The sequence below is a fragment of the Entelurus aequoreus genome, linkage group LG07 (genome assembly GCF_033978785.1).
Source record: "Entelurus aequoreus isolate RoL-2023_Sb linkage group LG07, RoL_Eaeq_v1.1, whole genome shotgun sequence".
NCBI classification, from domain to species: Eukaryota; Metazoa; Chordata; class Actinopteri; order Syngnathiformes; family Syngnathidae; genus Entelurus; species Entelurus aequoreus.
Window position 1 is genome coordinate 80,278,782 of NC_084737.1, and position 6,877 is coordinate 80,285,658.

The following is a 6,877-nucleotide window of genomic DNA, read 5'->3' on the forward strand; positions in this document are numbered from 1 at the left end:
TTTTCAACTTATATTCAATTGAATAGACTGCAAAGACAAGATATTTCATGTTCCAACTGGAAAACGTTGTCATTTTTTGCAAATATTAGCTCATTTGGAATTTGACGCCTGCAACATGTTTCAAAAAAGCTGGCGCAAGTGGCAAAAAAGACTGAGAAAGTTGAGGAGTGCTCATCAAACACTTGTTTGGAACATCCCACAGGTGAACAGGCTCATTGGGAACAGGTGGGTGCCATGATTGGGTATAAAAGCAGCGTCCGTGAAATGCTCAGTCATTCACAAACAAGGACGGGGCGAGGGTCACCACTTTGTCAACAAATGCGTGAGCAATTTGTTTAAGAACAACATTTCTCAACCAGCTACTGCAAGGAATTTAGGGATTTCACCATCTACTGTCCGTAATATCATCAAAAGGTTCAGAGAATCTGGAGAAATAATGTATTTAATATTATTTAATAAATAATGTTTAATTTAATTGAAAAATGAGGTACTTGAAAATACAATGTTTTTAGTATTATACAATTCATTTCTTAATAAACAATTTAAAAAAAATTGATTCATTCAATACATAAATCTGTATTTGTACCAACTTCTTCAGCTTCAACTTAAAAAACAAAAAAAGTCAACAGTAAATTGTTCAGTGACTTTACTTGGCAGAAAGTACAGTATGATTACAAATATCGATAAATAATGTATTTCACAAAAAACATTTATTCGTAATAAATACATTAAAAAAACCTGTATTTGCACCAACTTATTCGACTTTATAACTACATATTTGTTGTTTCAGTCAATTAAAAACAATCACAAGATTTGAGGAAAAATATGGATAATTTTGGGTAAAAATATTAGAATTTAATTGAAAAATTTGGTACTTGAAAATACAATGTTTTTAGTATTATACAATTCATTTCTTAATAAAGATTTTAAAAATAATTGATCCATTCAATACATAAATCTGTATTTGTACCAACTTCTTCAGCTTCAACTTAATTTTTTTTTTTTTAAAAGTCAACAGTAAATTGTTCAGTGACTTTACTTGGCAGAAAGTAGATAATGATTACAAATATTGATAAATAATGTATTTCACAAAAAACATTTATTCGTAATAAATACATTAAAAAAAACCTGTATTCGCTCCAACTTATTCGACTTTATAACTACATATTTGTTGTTTCAGTCAATTAAAAACAATCACAAGATTTGAGGAAAAACATGGATAATTTTGGGTAAAAATATTAGAATTTAATTGAAAAATGAGGTACTTGAAAATACAATGTTTTTAGTATTATACAATTCATTTCTCAATAAATATTTAAAAAATAATTGATTTATTCAATACACAAATCTGTATTTGTACCAACTTCTTCAGCTTCAACTTAAAAAAACAAAAAAAGTCAACAGTAAATTGTTCAGTGACTTTACTTGGCAGAAAGTACAGTATGATTACAAATATTGATAAATAATGTATGTCACAAAAAACATTTATTCGTAATAAATACATTTTTAAAAAAACTGTATTTGCACCAACTTATTCGACTTTATAACTACATATTTGTTGTTTCAGTGAATTAAAAACAATCACAAGATTTGAGGAAAAATATGGATAATTTTGGGTAAAAATATTATAATTTAATTGAAAAATGAGGTACTTGAAAATACAATGTTTTAATATTACACAATTCATTTCTTAATAAATATCTTAAAAATAATTGATTTATTCAATACATAAATCTGTATTTGTACCAACTTCTTCAGCTTCAACTTTTTTTTTTTTTGTTAAAAGTCAACAGTAAATTGTTTAGTGACTTTACTTGGCAGAAAGTACATTTAGTTACAAATATCGATAAATGTATTTCACAAAAAAACATTTATTCGTAATAAATACAGTAAAAAAACCTGTATTCGCACCAACTTATTCGACTTTATAACTACATATTTATCGTTTCAGTCAATTAAAAACAATCACAAGATTTGAGGAAAAACATGGATAATTTTGGGTAAAAATATTAGAATTTAAGTGAAAAATGAGGTACTTGAAAATACAATGTTTTTAGTATTATACAATTAATTTCTTAATAAAAAAAATTTTTTTAATCAATTTATTCAATACATAAATCTGTATTTGTACCAACTTCTTCAGCTTCAACCTAAAAAACAAAAAAAGTCAACAGTAAATTGTTCAGTGACTTTACTTGGCAGAAAGTACATTATGATTACAAATATCGATAAATAATGTGTTTCACAAAAAAACATTTATTCGTAATAAATACATAAAAAAACCTGTATTCGCACCAACTTATTCAACTTTATAACTACATATTTGTTGTTTCAGTCAATTAAAAACAATCACAAGATTTGAGGAAAAACATGGATAATTTTGGGTAAAAAATATTACAATTTAATTAAAAAATGACTTGAAAATACAATGTTTTTAGTATTATACAATTCATTTCTCAATAAATATTTAAAAAATAATTGATTTATTCAATACATAAATCTGTATTTGTACCAACTTCTTCAGCTTCAACTTAAAAAACAAAACAAGTCAACAGTAAATTGTTTAGTGACTTTACTTGGCAGAAAGTACAGTATGATTACAAATATTGATAAATAATGTATTTCACAAAAAACATTTATTCGTAATAAATACATAAAAAAACCTGTATTTGCACCAACTTATTCGACTTTATAACTACATATTTGTTGTTTCAGTCAATTAAAAACAATCCCAAGATTTGAGGAAAAACATGGATAATTTGGGGTAAAAATATTAGAATTTAATTGAAAAATTAGGTACTTGAAAATACAATGTTTTTAGTATTATACAATTCATTTCTTAATAAATATTTTAAAAATAATTGATCTATTCATTACATAAATCTGTATTTGTACCAACTTCTTCAGCTTCAACTTAATTTTTTTTTTAAAAGTCAACAGTAAATTGTTCAGTGACTTTGCTTGGCAGAAAGTACAGTATGATTACAAATATCAATAAATGTATTTCACAAAAAAACATTTATTCGTAATAAATACGTTAAAAAAACCTGTATTCGCACCAACTTATTCGACTTTATAACTAGGTATTTGTTGTTTCAGTCAATTAAAAACAATCACAAGATTTGAGGAAAAACATGGATAATTTGGGGTAAAAATATTAGAATTTAATTGAAAAATTTGGTACTTGAAAATACAATGTTTTTAGTATTATACAATTCATTTCTTAATAAAGATTTTAAAAATAATTGATTTATTCATTACATAAATCTGTATTTGTACCAACTTCTTCAGCTTCAACTTAAAAAAAAAAAAGTCAACAGTAAATTGTTCAGTGACTTTACTTGGCAGAAAGTACATTATGATTACAAATATCGATAAATAATGTATTTCACAAAAAACATTTATTCGTAATAAATACAGTAAAAAAAACCTGTATTCGCACCAACTTATTGTACTTTATAACTACATATTTGTTGTTTCAGTGAATTAAAAACAATCACAAGATTTGAGGAAAAACATGGATAATTTTGGGTAAAAATATTAGAATTTAATTGAAAAATTAGGTACTTAAAAATACAATGTTTTTAGTATTATACAGTTCATTTCTTAATTTATTTATTTTTTAATTGATTTATTCAACACATAAATCTGTATTTGTACCAACGTCTTCAGCTTCAACTTTAAAAAAAATAAAAAAATAAAGTAAATTGTTCAGTGACTTTGCTTGGCACAAAGTACATTATGATTACAAGAAAGATAAATACTAGCTAGGTAATTAAAATGTGTTATTTTGCCAATACTGTAATATCTATACACATCCAAAGGATATTGATTTGGAATGGTTTTCTTTTCATTTATTTGCATAAGAGGTTATGATGATGATGCTACATAGTGTCAGCATTATATGGCATGCTACTATTTGACTGCCAGTAACTAACACACGGTATTTCTTTATTGCATTAGCACATGTTTGCCACTAGATGTCAGTGTTCCACTCTTCCAAAGATTGCAGGATCTCTGAATAGAAGTGCAAAAGGCAGCACGTGCACACATAAACATGAATGAACATTGTGCTCAGCTTGGAAAACATGAAACCATTTTAATGATCCCCAATCAAATCTAGTGTGGCCACTAGGGGGCGTATTTCCACACTCCAGAGATGCCTATGATATGTTGCGATGCATTAAAAAAAAGCATTATTGTCCTGGAGGTATTCTGTCCATATGCAGCATTGCGTTTGGCAATTAAATCCTGCATAATCAATACTGTCCTCTCACCAGATATCTTTTGAAATATGTCCTGCGGAGGAGAACTTAATGGAAACCAAAGATCAACACAGAGAAACCTGTTAGCAGGATTACATCCGGGACTGTGTGCGCACGTGTTAGTGCATGTGCGCGCGCGTGTGTGGCCATGGCAACAGTTTTTCCTCAGTCAGTGCTGCTGAGGAATGGGGATGGAAAGGAGGATGCAACACTGACCACATTGGTGCTTATGTAAAGAATACATATTTATATCATTCAAAAAAAAATCTACAAACAAAAATATGAGAAAGTTGTACTCAATTAACATAATGGTCAAATTGGGAAGGTAATATTTTTGAGAAATAGTCTTAAATCAACAAAAATAGAATAGGGGTTAGTGCGTGTGCCTCACAATAAGAATTATTTATTATTCTTGTATTTTATTGTTTATTTAAATGTTATTTATTTATTCATTTATTATATTTATACTATATTTTATTTTATTTTATTGTATTTATTATTCTATAATTATTATACTTGGTTCAATTTGCGGTAGGAAATGGATGGAAGGAAGAATAGAATAACACATAAAGAATACATATATCTATTTATATTTTTTTAAAATGTAAATAAATTAAAATAAATAGTTCCAATTGACAAATAGGTCAAATTGGGAAAATAGTAATATTTTGGGGGGGGGGGGGGCGGGGGGGGGGGGGGTCACAATATAAACAAAAATAAAATAGAATAAAATATAATCTATATTTTATATAATAGTCATGACTATATTTGTTAACTTAACCATGTAACTTCCGCGGACAATAACACAATAACTTTACATTGTTGTATAATAAATTATAAAAGACTGCATGTAATTACAATATTATGAATACAGAACAAAAATATTTGGTATGATTTAAAAAAAAAAAAAAAAAAAAAAAAAAGATTAGTTTTTCTAATTACGCAAATATGTCATTATTATTTTTCCATTCAAATTAACATCTAGTTTTTCTGTGGGCGGGGCATTGTTTTAGCGCCACGCCTCCTTTTCTTATCTGCATGCAAAGTGATTGGCCCCGCCTCGCGTCAGTCAACATGGGGGAGGGAGGTTTTTTGTCTTAGTGTACTAATTGTAAGTGTATTTTGTGTTTTTTATGTTGATTTAATAAAATAAAATAAAATTAAAAAAAAACAAAAAAAAAACGATACCGATAATAAAAAAACGAAACCGAAAATTTTCGATATTACATTTTAAAGCATTATCGGACATCTCCAGTAATTACGCACATGTTTCCATTCAAATGGACGTCTACTTTTACTGTGGGAGTGACCTTGTTTTCCGCCGCGCCTCCTCTTCTTATCGGCATGCAACGTGATTGGCCCCGCCTCGCGTCAGTCAACATGTCAAGGTTTTTCTCCCAGGCCCCGCCCACCAGGCTTCCTGTGGTCCCTGAGGGGGAGGTTCATTCTCGCACTGACAGGCTGTGGAGAAATAGTTTCAATTGACAAAATGGTCAAATTGGGGAAATAGTAATATTTTGGCAATACAAGTCACAATACAAACAAAAATAAAATAGAATAAATATAATCTATACTTTATATAATAGTCATAGCTTTATTTGTTAAGTTAAGATAAAATCATGTAACTTCCGCAAGCAATAACACAATAATTTTCCATTGTTGTATAATAAATTGTAAAAGACTGTGTGTAATAACAATATTATGAATACAGAACAAAAATATTCGGTATAAATTAAAAAAAAAAAAGAAATATTTGTTTTTGTAATTACTAGGGATGTCCGATAATGGCTTTTTGCCGATATCCAATATTCCGATATTGTCCAACTCTTAATTACCGATACCAAAATCAACCGATACCGATATCAACCGACACCGATATATACAGTCATGGAATTAACACATTATTATGCCTTATTTGGACAACCAGGTATGGTGAAGATAAGGTCCTTTTTAAAAAAAAAAAAAATAAAATAAAATAAGATAAATAAATTTAAAAAATGTTCTTGAATAAAAAAGAAAGTAAAACAATATAAAAAACAGTTACATAGAAACTAGTAATGAATGAAAATGAGTCAAATTAACTGTTAAAGGTTAGTACTATTAGTGGAGCAGCAGCACACACAATCATGTGTGCTTACGGACTGTATCCCTTGCAGACTGTATTGATATATATTGATATATAAAGTAGGAACCAGAATATTAATAACAGAAAGAAACAACCCTTTTGTGTGAATGAGTGTAAATGGGGGAGGGAGTTTTTTTGGGTTGGTGTACTAATTGTAAGTGTACTTTGTGTTTTCTATGTTGATTTAATAAAATAAAATAAAATAAAAAAAAAACAAAAAAAAAACGATACCGATAATAAAAAAAAACGAAACCGAAAATTTTCGATATTACATTTTAAAGCATTATCGGACATCTCCAGTAATTACGCACATGTTTTCATTCAAATGGACGTCTACTTTTACTGTGGGCGTGACCTTGTTTTCCGCCGCGCCTCCTCTTCTTATCGGCATGCAACGTGATTGGCCCCGCCTCGCGTCAGTCAACATGTCAAGGCTTTTCTCCCAGGCCCCGCCCACCAGGCTTCCTGTGGTCCCTGAGGGGGAGGT